The following is a 16,957-nucleotide window of genomic DNA, read 5'->3' as shown; positions in this document are numbered from 1 at the left end:
GCACCAGGCTGGAGAGGTTCAACCTGTAGCATGACCAAGACTGGCCATGAGTCAAACAATCTGTAAATACTGAGTGAAAGTGTTGCAGTAAAAAAAGGGGAGACAGGCAAGACTGAGTTAGTCCAACAACCAGCTCACTGATTACAGACACTGATTGGAGTCACCAAAGTCATGTCTGGTAAACAAGAACCATGTGAGACCAAAATTCAGTGAACCAGAACTGAGGTCAGAAATTAGGTCTAATGGGGGCACAAAATAACAACCGCCTGGGCTGTTCCGCATTTCTCTGCCTTCTATAAGAGTGGGTGGCTGATTGACTGAGCTCCACTGTCATGGCTGCCAGCCTCACCATCTCCTGGGCTCCTTGGCTTTCATCCTCCCGGTCCGCAGCGATGTCTTGCCTGGACCAGGCCAGAGAGAGGGACCCCTGTGGCTTTGCCATCTCTGCCAGCTCTGGCTGAATTCCAGCTGCCATGCGGGATGTAAGCCTGCCCTGCCCCCATCCCATGTGCCCCTTTCCTTCCCCACCCCTCTTCCTTCTCCCACAGCACCCCATTGCCCTTCTGTCTCACACCAGTCTGGTTCCCGGATCATTTGCAGCACCGCTGTGAGGCTGTGAGCAGCACAGCAGCTTCAAGCAATGCCCTTACCCAGCCCTATTCCACAGCAGTGACAGAAACCTGAGCAGCACCGGGTGTGGGCCAAACAGCGTCACTGCCCAGGGCTGCTGGCTCAAGTCCCACTGTGGACCTTATGGAATGGTGTGGTGGGCCAGGCATGGCCTGCAGGCCATAGGTTGGCACCCTGCTCTGAATGGCCCAGTGGTGGTCCGAGTTTGCCAGGTCTCAGAGCAGCTGCTCAGATTGCGTGCTGTGCCGGGGGCTGCCGGAGAGAGCCAACGCCGGAGACAGAAGCCGCATTGTCTCTTTGCGCTGCTTTTCCTGCCCCTCCTGTGCATGTTTCTTCTTTCGCCTCTTAGGAAACAGGATTGGAGTTTGACAACAGCAATAACAATAGCTCCGGCCCAATGGCCAGTTACCACCTGAGAGACCGGCGAACGGGGGGATTTTCTTCTCAAACCTTTCTCTGGAGGCTGGGAAAGGTCCAGGACTGTTACCCCCAAGCCTCACCCAGTGCTTTCCATTTCAGGTGCTGTGACGGCTCCCTGCCTGGCTGTGTCTTTCTGGGCGGTTAAGGAAGAGTTTGCCGGGGGACTACGCTCCCTGAGGTCTCTGTGCATCAATCCTGGACTTTGTTTGGTGACGGCTCTATGGAAACGCTGCTGGCCCGACAGCCCCTCGGAATGAATACGGCGGTTCTCCTCATTCCCTGGCCCAGCTGTCATGCCCTTAGAAGGGACTTTGGTAGGGGTACCAGCCAGCCTGGTTTCGGCGGGACAGACCCATATTTGGGACGCCAGGATGGCATCCTGATTTATTGTGTCAAAGGGGCTAATTGCTCACATCTTCAGGCAGCTGCCGCCTGCTTCCCCTAGCTGTAGGAGCTGGACCGTATGGCAGCGTGGCTGCCCCCAGCTTCTCCCAGCTTCCCTGCGGTGGCGTGGCTGCCCCCCAACTTCCCCCAGCTGGGTGAGCCGGGAGCCAGAGTGGCAGCAGGGTGGCCCTCCAGCTGGTGGAAGCCGGGAACTTCACTGGGAGGGTGACAGCCTCCACAGAGCAGCCTCCTCCCAACTCCCAGAGAGGGTGATCATCTGTTCCGTTTTGGCTGGGACGGCGTCATCCCCCTTGTCCCATATTTGGGTGGGGGAGATCTGGTCACCCTGGTCTTTGGCCCCCCCGTGGACTCCCCTTGGCTCAGCACCACTGTCCGTGGAGGGCAGCACCGGGGGAGCTGGAGCAGGAGCCGGGGGACTCGACCCACGCATTAGTGCTGCCCTGGTGTGAACCGTGTGCGCGTCGGGGGAGGGAATAAACGGGGTATTTAAAACCTGGGCAGACAGGGACGAATGGCCCAGCTGCAGGGCTGTGCTTACTCTGCGGGGTCACCACAGGGCAGCATTCAGGCTGTGTGCATGGCTGATGAGTGCTGCTCCAGCCTTGAACGTGCCCGGACCCCTCTGCAGCATAACCTTCCCTCCGCAGCGCCCGTCACCGGCTGTGACAGGTACACGCTCACAGCCCTTGCGCTGCCTCAGGGCCGCGTTTTATCTTGGAATGGAAATAATCTGCTGCCGTCAGAGCAATCAGCCACCTCATCCTTCAGCCCGTCTTCTGAGCCAAGGCTCTGGCAGGCCCGGCATCTAACCCTGCTGCTCAAAGGGACTTGAGTCCCTACACCTGCAATGGGAGCCAGGCCCCACATCTTCTCTGTGCCTCTGTCCCCTGCTGATTACCTTGGGGTAGGGGGAGGACCTAGCCGTCCAGCGCGTCCCTGTCCTAGTGCCCTGGTTTCAGGGCTGTGGGAAGGTGCAGGGACAGGCGCCCCCCAGCAGCGGAGCCCTGGCATCACCATGGAGGGTGGAGCTGAAGGAGTAATTCAAAGCCAATTGCCACTCAACACGTTTTGTTTTCCATCACCCGGTGGGTGAGCAGACGACAGGATTCTCAGACTCCCGCTGCGAGCCTCTCGGGGTAGAACTCTTGCTCTGCCGGGAGGCTGCCGGACGTCCCGAGCCCACACAGGGCCAAGCTGCCCCATCAGTCTCTGTGGGAACTAAACTTTCACTTCTCAGGGCAATTCCCTGTGCTGCGGGCTGAGGTGGCCACAAGAGGCCAGGGCTGTGAGAGGGGCCTGCTCCCAGTTCCAGCATGTAACAGGGGCTCCCGAGGGAGGTGCTCCCCAGCCAGCTCTGCTCTCGGCACCGAGATGACGGCTGCGCTGAGGGCTGACATGCAGTTTCCTTTCTAGTCCCTTTCTCATTCCTGCCAGCTCAACCCCGCCCCTTTTGGACGGATGTTTCCCATACTTGGTATCCCTCCAACAGGCGAATTTTTCAGCAACTGGAGCAGAACTAGTCCAGTCATTTCTGAGACACTTACATGGAAAAATATACACATTTCGCCCTGTGTTTCACAGAGGAATTTTGGACGTGTCCAGCCCCAAACCAGCCAAAGCCAGAAACACCGAACTTGACTGGCTTGAGAGTCATCACCTCGAGGTAAAAACCAGCCCTGGCATGGGTCTGTGAGTGTCGCTTCTCCCATCGCAGGCCGCCCGGGCGCGGGAGACAAGGCAGAGGACGGCACGTCCGTGCGTGTGCGCGTTGCTGACAGGGGCTAATCCCGGGGGATTAGTTTGGAAGGTAGGGAACGTTAGAGTTAGCGACGGGAATTCCAGCCCCACTGGGTTCATTTAAACACCTTGACGAGACATCAGCTCAGGAGGCCTCAGGGAGCCATTTGTTAATTCCAAACATCAGTTGGCACCTACATAATTAGCATTTTAGCCTTGTTTCATGTAAACGAACACGAATTGTATAGTTGTCCCAGAAGAAGCTGTGGAAAGACTTTAGGCAAAGTGGCTGCTCAGCCCCTGTGTTAGACCCCTGCCCATGAAACGGAGGCACAGGGCAATCGCAAGGTTTACCCAGTGCTGCCCAGTGAGGAAGGAGCAGAACAGAGGTTTTATGGCTCTCATACCTTCACTGTAACCACAAACCCGTCCCACCTGCGTCTCTTTCCCTGGCGCCAGGAGCCATAGCATGGTGCCAGCACTGGCCGTAAGAACCCTCGTGGGCCTGGGTGTGAGTCACCATGTTCCCCTCAGGCCCCCTCCCAAGGACCGTCTGTGAATCTGTTTGGAAGGGCAGCTCGTGCCAGTCACTGACTCAGGTCCGTGGCACTGACCTGGACAGCACCAGGACGCTGGATGCCAGGCCTTGCCCCTGAGCTCAAGGGCATCACCCCAGGCCTGCAGTGACCAGTGGCTGTGCAAGCCCTGCAATCCTGCGCCCCTTCAGCCTGGAGCAGGGGCCCTCCACACCCATCGCACAGCCCAGCAGAGGCTCGTCAGACCCTGAGTAGGTCCCTCCCTGCACATCACCCCATTTGGGCAGACAGGAGACCTTTGACCTCCACCTGACCCCCTCCCACCCTCTCCCTTCCAACCTGCTTACCTCACGTCTGGGCCAGCTGCAGAGCTGGGAGGCCCAGGCATGGCCGGCCGGCGCGATAAGCCGGGCATTTCACACCCGGCCTTGCCAAGGAAGGGCGGGCTGGGCAGTGAAGCGCGCAGCAGGTGCCAGAGGAGCCTGGAGAGGAAACAGGCAGCTGAGTCACCAGAGCTGCTTGGGGCCCAGGCCACAGGAAAGGCCGTTTCCCCTGGATAAGGGGAGGTCAGACTGGCACCAGCCTGCGAACACCGGGTGCCCCACGCCGCCCATGGCACTGGGCCAGGAGAGGAGAGGCTGCAACGTGGCTCCCACGCACAGCACATGGGTGTTATGGCAGGGGCAGTGGGGGAGACTGAGCTGCTGCCGGGCAGCACCTATCTCTGCTGGAGCTACTTTGTGAACCTGCTGCATGCACAGCCCAGAAACAATGCGCTTCCCCACTGCAGTGCACTGCCTGAGCCAGCTGGGACTCCAGTGCTGTGAGCTTCCCCACTGCAGTGCACTGCCTGAGCCAGCTGGGACTCCAGTGCTGTAAGCTTCCCCACAGCAGTGCCCTGCCTGAGCCAGCTGGGACTCCAGTGCTGTGAGCTTCCCCACAGCAGTGCCCTGCCTGAGCCAGCTGGGACTCCAGTGCTGTGAGCTTTTCCCAGCAGTGTCCTGCCAGGGCCATCCTGTACTCTGTTGCTGTGAGCTTCCTCACAGCAGTGCCTTGCCCATGTTACACAATTGTACTTATGGACCCCTCTGTATGCTGCGCCCCAGCCCATGTCACAGGGCTCGTTTGTCACTCTCCCTCGCTGATTGCATCTTGTGCATCTTGCGTGTAGTGACCCTTCACCTTTGATCCCCGTGAACTTGAAAAGAGGGGGTTTCACAGGGGGCCCGGCTGAAGCCATGGGGACAAAGAACCATCCTGCTGGCCTGCAAGTAGCACGGCCAGTGGCCAGATACTCACCACACCCACAGTCTCTGGGGACATGCTGAAGGAGAGGTTACTGGCTATTGGGCGCCACTCATAGGAGTGTGGCCAGCAGATGGAGGGAAGTGATTATTCCCTTCTGTTGAGCACGGGTGAGACAGCATCTGCAGTATTGAGTCCAGTTCTGGGACCCCCCCAACATTAAAGGATGTGGATGTGCTGGAGAGGGTTCAGCACAGGGCAACAAAAACGATTAGGGGGCTGGAGCAAATGACCTATGAGGAGAGGCTGAGGGATTCAGGCTTATGTAATTTGCAGAAGAGGAGAGTGAGGGGTGATTTAATAGCAGCCTTCAACTTCCTGAAGGGGAGCTCTAAAGAGGATAGAGAGAGACTGTTCTCAGTGGTGACGGATGGCGGAACAAGGAGCAATGGTCTGCAGTTACAGAGGGGGAGAGGGAGGTTGGATATTGGGGAAAAGCTATTTCCCCAGGAGGCGGGTGAAACACTGCAATGCATTACGGAGGCAGGTGGTGGAATCTCCATCCCTGGAACTCTTTAAGTCCCAGCTTGACAAAGTCCTGGCTGGGCTCCTCGGTGGCCTCCTGGAGTCTCTTCCAACCCTAGTCTGCTACAATTCCGCAGGCTGGGTCACGCGGTGTCAGGAGCCTGCCAACAGCTCAGCGGGAAGGGGCAGCCCAGACCTCTCCAGACATGGCCGGATGGGGTCAGGCGATGCAGCACCTCATGCTGGGCTGGATGTTGAGCTGTGGGGCTCACAGGCAACTCGGCTCTCACACCCTCAGTGAAGGAACTAGGAAGGGCCTCCCCATTCCTGTCACTGCCCTGGGCCCCACAACCCAGCACAGGGACCACACAGAGGGTGACCCCGACAGTCTGCCGGGGAACCTGGCTGGCTAAGGCCCCTCACTGCTGAGGCTTCCCGGGCCTGAGTGCATGGTGAGCACCTGCGCATGGGCTTTGGCTCAAGCGCCCCCCCCCCCCCATGGTGCGTAAGCCCCACTTTGGTGACTCATGAGTGGGGAGCCGCCAGGCTGGGGAGGACGGAGAAATCACCTCAGGGACCACAGAGGTGAGCATGGTGGAGGGGCTGTGTGTTAGGCTGAGCAGAACCGTTAAACTCGTGACACTTCGGAGTCCTGCTTCTGACCCGGGGGGGATGGAGCTGTCCTGGGACAGGGGCCCTGCCGTGTGCATGCAGCCCCACACACAGCACCACCCCCGAGCCCAGTGCAGCCTTCCAGCCAGCTGTGCCTCATGGGCACCAAGAGCTGGGGAGCCGCGATCATCATGTGCTCTTCTGGCTTGAGGTCTGGCCTTCAGCTTAGGGGCTGCAGCTCACAGGCCTGGGAAGATCAAAGCCCAGGACAAATCTCCCTCCAATAGCCCCTTGATCATGCGATCATGAAGCACACGCCGGGAGAGGCACCTGCCAGTAGAACAGGCTGCCAAATGAACTCGAATGCCTAGAGGCAAATGACTTGGACGGGCGGGCAGCCCGGGAAGTGGCTATGCTGCTGCCAGGGGCCGACAGGGGAGAGTGGCGAGCGGGCACCCTGAGCACCCTGCCAAAGGAGACGTCAGCCTCCTGTGGGCATCGCCCCCCAGCCGGGTGTTGACAGCCCAGCCGCCCTGTCCTGCTGAGACTCACGGGGCTCCCCTGGGCCACGGAAGCAGCAGCCCTGTGCCAGGGCTGGCGTGGGGAAGCTGGAAGGCTCGTCTCAGAGGGCCAGACCTGCGGCACAGAGGGCTCCCTCTCCACGGAGGAGGAACTGAGCGCGGAGCGCCGGGGGCAGCAGCCCGGAACCGGGGAGACACCCGAGCAGAGGAAAAGGTCCTTGGCCTGCTCACGGGGCACTTCCATGGCGCTGTGTCCCACGAGCCGGCAGGCGCCTGAGGGGGCTCAGCGCAGCCTGGCCAGCCGAAAGCCCCAGGGCTGCCAAGCAGCGAGAGGGAGCAGCTGACCTCCCCGGGCTTTTCCCCCCGAGCTGGGCCAGCATCACCGAAGGTTATCTGAGGGGAGAGACCGCACCGGGGGGTCTGTGCGAGGACCGGAGACCCTGGGGCCGGGCTAAGGGAACAGGACGAGCTCCCTGCCGTGCCAGGCGAATATCCTTGTGCAAGGGAGGTAATGGAAGTGCTGAAGGTGGGCCTGGCTGGTCTGAGCCTCCAGGGACAGGCTGTGGCCCCAGGGTCCCCAGGGATCAGCCGTGCGCTGAGGGGGCCCCTGCGTTAGTCCCACCTGTGCCTCAGCCTGTTTCTCCCACTCTGAGATGCAGAAAGGTGCAGGCTGGAGCCTGGCCACCCGCTGAAGGAACGGAGAGCCGGGGAGATGAAGCCAGACTCAGGCAGCTGGGGTGTGGTCAGGCAGACAGGCGCAGAGGCAGGGCCAGGGTCAGGCAGCCACGGGCAGGGTCAGGCAGACAGGGCCCTCTCTGCTCCTTTTTTCCACCAAAGTTTTCTTTGTGCTGTTTTTTTAATGGGTTTTATTTTTATTTTCTCCTCCGCCAAGGGCTGACCGCCTCGCTCTTTCCCTTGGCAGGCGCTGCCTGTCTCGTGGTGTTGACCTTGGCTGGGCTCTCCCCCACGCTGGAGTGGGATTACACCATAAATTCCTGTCTTCTAGGAATCCAGCATGGGAAAGAGAAGAAACATTAAAGAGAAATTTGATTAAAATATTTCACGACTTACCACAGCACAGAGCAGCCTGGCCTGGGGCTGGGAGGCACGCGCCAGCAGGAGAGGTGCCCTGCAGGAGCCAGGGGGTACAGGGCAGGTGCAGGAGGGGGCACGGGTGCCTTGTCTGCTCACGGTGCCCATCTCTGAGCACTTGGGGCCCTGCTGTGTGCAGCGGGGCTGGGACACCGCCCCCCCACCAGCACACCGCCCTGGTGGCACACCTGGGCATGGCCAGCCCACCACACACCCACACACACACCCCAGCTGTGCACTGAGGGTTTGGACACCGGGGTCTGGGCACAGCCTGGCCCTGCAGTGCAATGAATGCGGAGCTGGAGTGCGCCTTCAGCTGCTGGGGCTGCCCGTAACATGCCCAACTCGGCGCCGGGGGCAGCCAGGCGGGGGGGCACTGCAGGCCTGTGACGCACACAGCTGAGCTGCCCCTTGCTGGGCAGGAAGCTCTGTTACCAGCTCCAGAGGGTACAAAAGCCACACACCTTCAGGGCCAGGTGTTGCTGCTGCCCCAGAGAAGCAGGACCCAGCTAGGGCCCCAGGGCTGCCACCGCCCTCCCCCCTTGGGGCTGCTTGCACGGCGTGAGCAAGGGCCACATGCTGCTGAGGCCTGTGCTGGAGAAGCAGAAGCCCCAGGCACGCGCCTTCTCTGCCCAGACCCACTGATGGGAGGAACCCGGGGGAACAGAGCGGCAGCAATTAAAAGGCCCAGGGCTTCTGGCCGCCACCACAGGGGAGATTGCAGTGGCTGGGGCCCTGGGCTGTTTAAATCACTGCTGGAGCTCGGGGTGGTGCACGCTGAGGGATGCCGGGGAACTACTCCCGCCCTGCCCCATCTGCCTGAGGCGTCGCCCTTTCCAGGAGTTGCTCCCAGTCTAGCCTGTGCAGGCGCTCAGACATGGCTCCATTGGCCCGACACACTCGCAGCCCCAGGGTCTTGGGTGCATCCCTTGGCCTCGTCCTTGTCTGTGCCTGCCCAGGACTCCACTGCAGCAGTGCTGCTGGAACCAGCTGGGACCCCCACATTGTAAGCCGGGTCACGGCAGCGCCCTGTCCGTGCACCACTAGCATTCCAGGGCTGTGAGCTACCCTGCAGGCAGGTCCGGTCCGTGCCGACGGGCAGCGCGGCAATGAGCTCTGAGCTCGGGGGTGAGGCTCGCGGCGGTGCAGAGCTGACCTTGGCCACCCGACATAAACCGAACCCACTGAACCCTGCAAGAAAACACGCAGCCCAAGCAACCAACAAGAAGTGGGAGACTCCCCAGCCACTGGTGGAACCTCAGTGGTCCCTCGAGCCTGCCGGGGCCCCAGCACAGTCGCTAATCGGCTCCAGTGGGGCTTCCCCAAACAGCGCCACAGAGCGAAGGGCTTTGCGGAGTCAGCCTCTCCCTGGTCCCAGTCGCCAGGGGAATGGGCCGAGGGACTGCGGAGCAGGGGGTGCGTGGCGGGGTGGACATGCCACCAAGGCTCTCTTTGCCGTGGGGCCAGCCGGGAAAGAGGAGCAGCCAGGGACGGCTCAGTAGGGCCAGGAACAGAGCTGCAGGTGGGGAGAGATGGTGTCAGGCGTGGGCTCTGCAGGGGGTAGGGGGAGGCTATAGGTGCCAGCTGGGGATCGCAAGCACGGACCCACTGGGGAAAAGCGGAGCAGTTTGGAGGCAGACCACCAGTGCTGTGGGCAGGGCTGAGTCTGGGAGATGTTCCCTTGGGATCCCCAGCCGTCAGCACCCACCTGGGAGGGAGGCCAGCTGGTGCCCGGCACAGGTGGCAATATGCTGACAGCTATTCAGGCTAAGTGCCATATCTGCACTGGGGCTTGAGCTGAGCAGAGGAGCCAGAGCCACTGGCACTCTTGCAACAGGGCAGGGGCTGGGCTGAGGTTGCAGGCAGTCTGGCCACAGAGGGCCTGGGTCGCTCACAGGGACTTGCTGCCGCCGTCACTGAAGTGAAGCACTGCCCACCAACCGGGAGTCCGAGTCCTGCTGTCAGCAGCTCTCTGGGGTAAGGTTTTCTGCTGGGATCAGCCTCTCTAGCTGCACAAAAAGAGGGAACCTGGCTCCTGCAGCACCATCTGCAGCAGGGAGGGCAGCAGAGCTGTGTTACTAGTGGGGCCATCAGGCTGAGTGAGTGACATACGCTGCAGCATTATGCTGCCAGCACTAACAGGTATGCGGCATTTCTAGACCTGGCAGATGGCAGACTCCTCACTCACAGACAGACACACCTAGCATGGGGGAATTCGGCACCAGACCTCATCCTGACAAGGGAGAGGATGTGTTTGCAGAACTGAAATTGGCGGCTGCTTACAGTGATCGTAACTTGACTACATTTGTTGTGTGCGAAGAGGATAGAGTGGAAACGAGGGAGATATCTGTGCTTGAAAACAGCCAGTTTCATCAAGCTGAAAACAATTTTGAGCCAGGGCAGTTGGGAGGAATTAAAAGGGAAAATGGGAACGACAAATGGGAATTGTTTGTGAACATTTGCTTAGTTGCCCAAAAGCCACAGTTCCACTACTGAGAAAGAAGCCACATTGGCTAAAAAAGCAACCTGGCTTTGAGGGTGTGGTGTAGTGGGGGTTACCTGTGTGTGTGTGAGTGGCTCACACAGGGTGGGGGGCTCCTGCTGAGGGTAACCTGACGACCAGGTGACACCTCTGTGCTGCCTACACAAGGGGAGGTGGAGCCTGAGGGGTTTGAATGGGAACGGGGAGTTGGGAAGCAGTGAGTCTGGGCTGGAAGTGACAGAGACAAAGGAAGGAGAAAGGCCCTGGCTCTGGGGGCCCCTCAGGGCCTCCTCTCCCCAGCATGGATTGCAATGACTGTCTCTGCCGGCTGTACTGACTCCTCTGTACGACGCTGTGTCCTGTTGGCTAACAAACCCGCTGTTCTCCTGCTGAGTAAGAGTCACTCCTGCCTGAGGATGGGGTGCAGAGCCTGGGGTCCCCCGAATCCCATTACAGAGGGGAAGGCAGCGATATAAATGTCCATGTGGGTTTATACGGCACAAGCAGAAGAAAGGGGAAGTTGCGCTAATGAACATAAATCAGAAGCTAGAAATCGTAGGAAACTGATAACGGAGCAAAAGGGCACAAGGCTAAATCAATGGGCAGCAGAACTGGTAGCAGTGAGCAGGTGTGTTTTCAGTGGGTCCTTGTAAGGGGACAGAATCACCACCGCTTGCCATTACTCCCACTTTGCTGTCTCTACCACCCTGTGACCTGCACTGCTCCCCGGACAGCAGCGCTCTCGTCAGGGCACAGCTCTCTGGCCGTGCTCCATTCCTCCGCCTCCTCGCTTGCAGGGGACCTGGTCACTCACCCCGGCCACCAGGCTAGTCCCTGCTCCATGGGCAAACCGCAGTCTGTGCTGGGAGCAAAAGCAGGGGAAGAACCCTGACCCGGCCACGACTCTGGGTCCTGGCCCAGGGCCCCCGCAGCTGGCAGCCCTCACTGCCCCTCCCGCAAGCTCGGCTGCCATGTCCCTGACTTGCCCCTGGCTGCAGCGTGGCCCCCATGCAGGCTGGAGCTCCCTCTCACGCCCAGCCCCTGCCGGCACCGCCCGTCCACTACCTCCCTCCTCGCACCCCGGGGAGAGACTCCCTCCTGCTCTGCCAAGCAGCCCTTCTTATGCGGCCTGCCCTCTCCTGATTGGCTCTGCCCGCAAGCCTCCTCCTTATTGGCTCTTGTGATGAGCCCCTTCCTGTCTGAGGCTACGTCTACACGTGAAGCCAACATCGAGCCTATTTCGATGAGTAACGTCTACACGTCCTCCAGGGCTGGCAACGTCGACGTTCAACTTCGACGTTGGGCGGCACCACATCGAAATAGGCGCTGTGAGGGAATGTCTACACGCCAAAGTAGCACACATCGAAATAAGGGTGCCAGGCACAGCTGCAGACAGGGTCACAGGGCGGACTCAACAGCCAGCCGCTCCCTTAAAGGGCCCCTCCCAGACACAGTTGCACTAAACAACACAAGATCCACAGAGCCGACAACTGGTTGCAGACCCTGTGCATGCAGCATGGATCCCCAGCTGCCGCAGCAGCAGCCAGAAGCCCTGGGCTAAGGGCTGCTGCCCCGGTGACCATAGAGCCCCGCAGGGGCTGGAGAGAGAGCATCTCTCAACCCCCCAGCTGACGGCCGCCATGGAGGACCCAGCAATTTCGATGTTGCGGGACGCGGATCGTCTACACGGTCCCTACTTCGACGTTGAACGTCGAAGTAGGGCACTATTCCGATCCCCTCATGGGGTTAGCGACTTCGACGTCTCGCCGCCTAACGTCGAAGTTAGTGCCGCTACTTCGAAGTAGCGTGCACGTGTAGACACAGCTTGAGGGCTGCTTTGACTCCCCATCGCCAATTGGCTTATTTGGCTCTGCCCCCGAGGTCCAGCCAGTCGAGCCTTGGCGAGATGAGCACATTGCAGTCTCCTCCTGCCCCTGTCTGCCTGGCAGCCGCCTTGTCCCCCTTCCTCATCAGACTCGATCAAATGGGCAGACCTGGGCAGAAGCCAGTGGGCCCCACGAGCCATGCCTGGCAGATGTGGTCCGCCTGGCAATTGGGCGGTGCTGGGCCTGAGCCGGCTGGGTGCACACTTCCACCACGGCCAGGGCTTCTCCAAGCCCACCCCGCTGCCACTACCGATGCCGGTACCACCCCGTGTGCCCCTCGGTGCCCCGTGGCCATGGGGCGGCTGCCCCGTTTGTCCCCCATTGGTGGTCTGCACATGGGTGACTCTCTCCCAGCACCGCCGGGAGGCGCTGCAGCCCCGGGGCAAGGTGGGCTCAGCTCCGCACCCCAGAAGGGATGGTGCCAATGGCGGGGCCTAGGGCATTCAATCCTCAGCACCACCTGGACCACAGCACTGGGGCCCACCCCTGCTTCCTCCCAGTTGTGCGCAACTGGGGCTGCACTGCCCCAGCAACCCAAAGGGGCCCAGAGCTCCAGCCGCCCCTGCTGCTACTTGGGCAGTGGCAGTGGCTTGAGCTCCAAATCCCTTGAAAGGCTGGGCCCAGGGCACCTGCCTGTGATGGAGTGGGGGGAGTGCAAATGCGAGACTCAGGCTAGACATGAGCAACAAGCTGAATAGCTCCCAGGGGCAAAGGATGATCCTGGGGCTACAACTGGCAGGATGATCCTGGGGCTACAACTGGCAGGTAACACCTCTGCCCTGAACAAAGAGGAGGGAGGAGCCGAACTGGCTTTGAATCGGGGGGGGGGAGGGGGGAGCAGGTAGAGGCTAGGGGAAGGGAGAGCTGGAAGGCAGCCAGCCTGAGGAGGGGGAAAGCTACACCCCAGAGGGGCACCCCTCGGGGTCTTCTCCCCAGGACGGGTTGGAAGTACTGTCTCTGACTGCTGTACTGACGCTTCTGTGAGAAACTGGGCATCTGTTGCCTAATAAACCTCCTGTTGTACCTGCTGAGTGAGAGTCACTCCTGCCAGCGGACGAGGTGCAGTGCAGGGGGATCCCTGAACCCCATCACACTGCCCCCTCGCCCTGTCGGTGGGCGTGCGCTCTCCCCGGCTCGGTAACTCTGGGTGCTCCAAGAAGCGAAGTAAATACCTCCCCTTTACTTCAGCATTCCTGGTCAGCGAGTGGCTCCGCTTGCCTATGTGAGAGCCACCGCCCCCGCACCCCCCCCCCGCCAGCTTCGTTACAGCCCTTTGCAACCCACGCCCGTCGCAGGGCTCTCTGTGCTTTTCTTTCCCAGCACCCAGCCAGGCAGGGCAGCTCGCTGTGGGGGGCTGTGCCTGTGGTGGCAGCAGGCAGCGTGGCACTCTGTGCCCCAGACAAGCCCCTGCGCCCCCTCACCCATAGAACAATGAGCTATTCACACAGGACACCCGGGGGGGGTGTCATATGGGAGGCCATGCTCTGCAGAAACCCATTGCTCTGCCAAACTCTGTGTCCCACAAGTACGTAGGCCCTTCTGCAGAGACCAGGAGGAGGTAATTCACACTGCAGGCACTAGGCGACCTTTGGCAAGCGGGACGTCACGAGCGAGGCTTAATAACGCTGCAGGGGAGCTAGGCAAGTGACCCACAGGCTGGATCGCTCAGCTCTAGGACTGAGCAAAGCCCGTCGGGCCACGTGTGGGCGCCTGGAGGGGACAGTGGCATTGTGCTTTTACCCTTCTCCTCCCTGCTGCACTGGAAGCAACAGGAACATTGGGGAGATAAATACAAGGCTGAGGAGACTGGTCCAGAGTAAAAGGGGAATCCGGTATTAAGAACTATGTCCTCCCTACAACATCCAGAGGGATGAGGAAACAGCTTGACCTAAACACTTCCTGGTCTAATGACCTCTAAGATTGGGATTGGGTGTTTATCATTTTTTCCTTGATAACTATCTCCGGCCGTTTGCGCCTACCCCACAAAATCGCTTCCACTTGAGCTTTCTGGAGTTACACAATCTGTTCTATTTTACCTAAACTCAAGGATGCTGGGAAATCTCAGCTCACAAGGCTAGTGAGTACCCCTTCCACACTGGGGGCACGGCGGGCTGTGTAATAACGTACAGGCTTCTGACCAGAAAAAAATGGTACTGTTCTGGGCCGCAAGGCCGTGGGATTTGTGATGTGGATATCTTTAGCTGTCTGCATGAGGAAAGATACGGATGGGGCAGGGAGGTGTGTGTAGCAGGAAGAGGGCCGGAAACATAAGCTCTTGTATCAAGAGGCCTGGCATGAGGCATGAGGCTAAAGTAGTGGTCAAAACATTGCTTCTCCCAAGCTAAGTAGTGAGCAAGAGGCAGGTCCTGCTCATCGAATTTGGCAAGACCCGGGTGATATCGCGGCCACACACATTCCCGCATGTGAGGCACAAAACACAGATTCAGACACATGTCCGTAAGGTGGCACCAGAACATCCCAACGCCAGAACATCCCCCAGGGTAGCAGGAACACACTGACCCACCCTGAAGTTAAGGTCAGGGTGACAGCGTGATGGAGAGAGATGTACAAGGTGACGAGTGGTAACTATGTCTGAGGGAATCAAAAGCAGTCCCGCGGCACTTGCAATGTGAACAAGTTTACGAGGTCATGAGCTTCTGTGGGGAAGAGCCACCTCCTCAGGCAACTGGAGGCAATCCATCGCTTGTTTGTAGTGATGCCTAAACTGGACATAGAGGGCGCGTCTTTGGCCAGCTTAGGGAGCAGCTGAAAACCCTGCCACTGACTGATCTGTGTCCATTGTCACAGGCACACACCGAGTAGCGATCCAGTAGAGTCTCAGGATGCTACTACTGGGCTTCATTAACCATGAGCCTGGCTGGGAGCCGTTGTACCTTAATGGATCTTGTGGTCATGGGTGGTTTGCTTGAGGTTTGCTGTGCCAGATGACTGAAGAGCTGGGACAGCACACGGGGAGAACGCACACAGCCAAATGCCTCTCAACAGGTGGTATTTGTATGTGCCTCAGGAATAGCACTGGGCAGGGCTCCAAGCATCTTGTTCACAATGGCACCAGTATGCTGGGTCCCAGCCAGTTACATCTCCGGGAGATGTCAATCCATTCCTCCTCTGGAAGCCTCTCTCCAGGCCACCTGTGGGACCATACATCAGCATCCAAGGTCACGTTCCTGACCAACGCTGAATTGGGAAGTCACAGGTGTCCAGTGTTGCTAACCATCAATGCCCTGGGGCACCCAGGCAGGCCGACCTCAGGTACATTTAAGGGATAGTTAACAGTACGGACTGTGAATTTCACTCCCCAGAGATAATTGTGGAAGTTCTTGGGAACAGCCCACTTTAATACTAAGTGCTCTAATTTTTCTTCAACAACGTTGGCCTCTTACTTGCAGAAGCAACTGGTATCCATCCTTCTGGCCATTCTTGATGGAGGACTCGTCCAAGTCCTTCTCTACTCGCACCAGCATACAGCAGACGTGTTTTTGTGATATCCATGGAAGCTAAGACAGGAGTGTGCATCAGTTTTTCTGCTAAACACCCAAACAGGTTCTCACAGTCTCGAGTTCATCAGCTCGCACAGGGTTCCCTGACAGTAGTTGTTGGTGTCTGGGGGCAGAGCCTGACTTTTTTGTGTGCAGGAACATCCCTGAACGAGTTAATTTAAGAGCTGACAAAGGGCAGAAAATCCCCGTAAAAATCACCTATAATAATTGCAGAACCCTAATGAACTCTGCAGTTCTTTCAAGGTTTTGGGTCTTGACCAGGTCCTTGGGGCTTGCAGCTTGCCTAGCTCTGCCCCAGACCCTTCCACAACGCCTGTAGAAACCTCCGAAAACGAGGATATGAAGGATGGTCCATGGATGCCCCTTCTGCACCAAAGCTCTGACAGAGTTTGGGTGGAAGGAAAACCCTGTCTAGGAAGGAAATGCAGAGGGAGAAGCACAGGATACTCCCATATGCAGGGAGTATATGTGGCCTGAAGAGAAATTGATTCTCCAGTAGCTGATGGACCAGATGAAGCTTGGAATACATGATTAGCTCTTTAGATCCTGTGTGGCAAGAAGCAGCATGCATTGGGCTGGGTATTCGACCAGAGAAAACCAAGTGCCCTGCAGTTACCATCATTCAGGCTCCAGCTCAGTCTTAGCTTGTCTGGCTGGGATATGGAGCAGCTGGCAAATCTCACATACTTAGTAAGTGTCATGGACAGAACTCAGAAAGCCTGAGTCCAGAAGAGAACAACCAGCCCATCTGGTCCGACCCCCTGTGCAGCATGGACCACCACCCAACCTGATGCAGGAGGAAGACCAGATAATTACAGCCACCAGGAGATGAAACACCTGGGCTCCACAGGCTCACAGCAGGGAGACCAAGCTGCCTTGGATGCTGCAGGGGCTTGCAAAGGCAGGAACTAGGTTGGCTGAGCAATGCCCAGACACTAGTCCATGGCTTTGGGGGCTCACTTTGCCACCCAGCTCCCTCTGAAGTACAAGCTCCATAGAACCACAGTGCCACCACTGTGCAAGGAGCTTGCATCCTACCTGTTAGCATTCCCCACGATCCGTACCGCGCCTCCCGCAGTGTCATATCCCCCCACATCCACGCCGTTACCACCCCATGCTCCGTACCGCCCCCTGCACAGTCCTAACCCCCCACATCCACGCCGTTAACACCCCACGCTCCGTACCGCCCCTCCTGCGGTGTCACAACCCCCCACATCCACGCCGTTAACACCCCACGCTCCATACCGCGCCTCCCGCAGCGTCATATCCCCCCACATCCACGCCGTTACCACCCCATGCTCCGTACCGCCCCCTGCACTGTCCTAACCCCCCACATCCACGCCGT

The sequence above is a fragment of the Carettochelys insculpta genome, chromosome 19, assembly GCF_033958435.1.
Source record: "Carettochelys insculpta isolate YL-2023 chromosome 19, ASM3395843v1, whole genome shotgun sequence".
NCBI classification, from domain to species: domain Eukaryota; kingdom Metazoa; phylum Chordata; order Testudines; family Carettochelyidae; genus Carettochelys; species Carettochelys insculpta.
Note: the sequence above shows the minus strand (reverse complement) of the source record.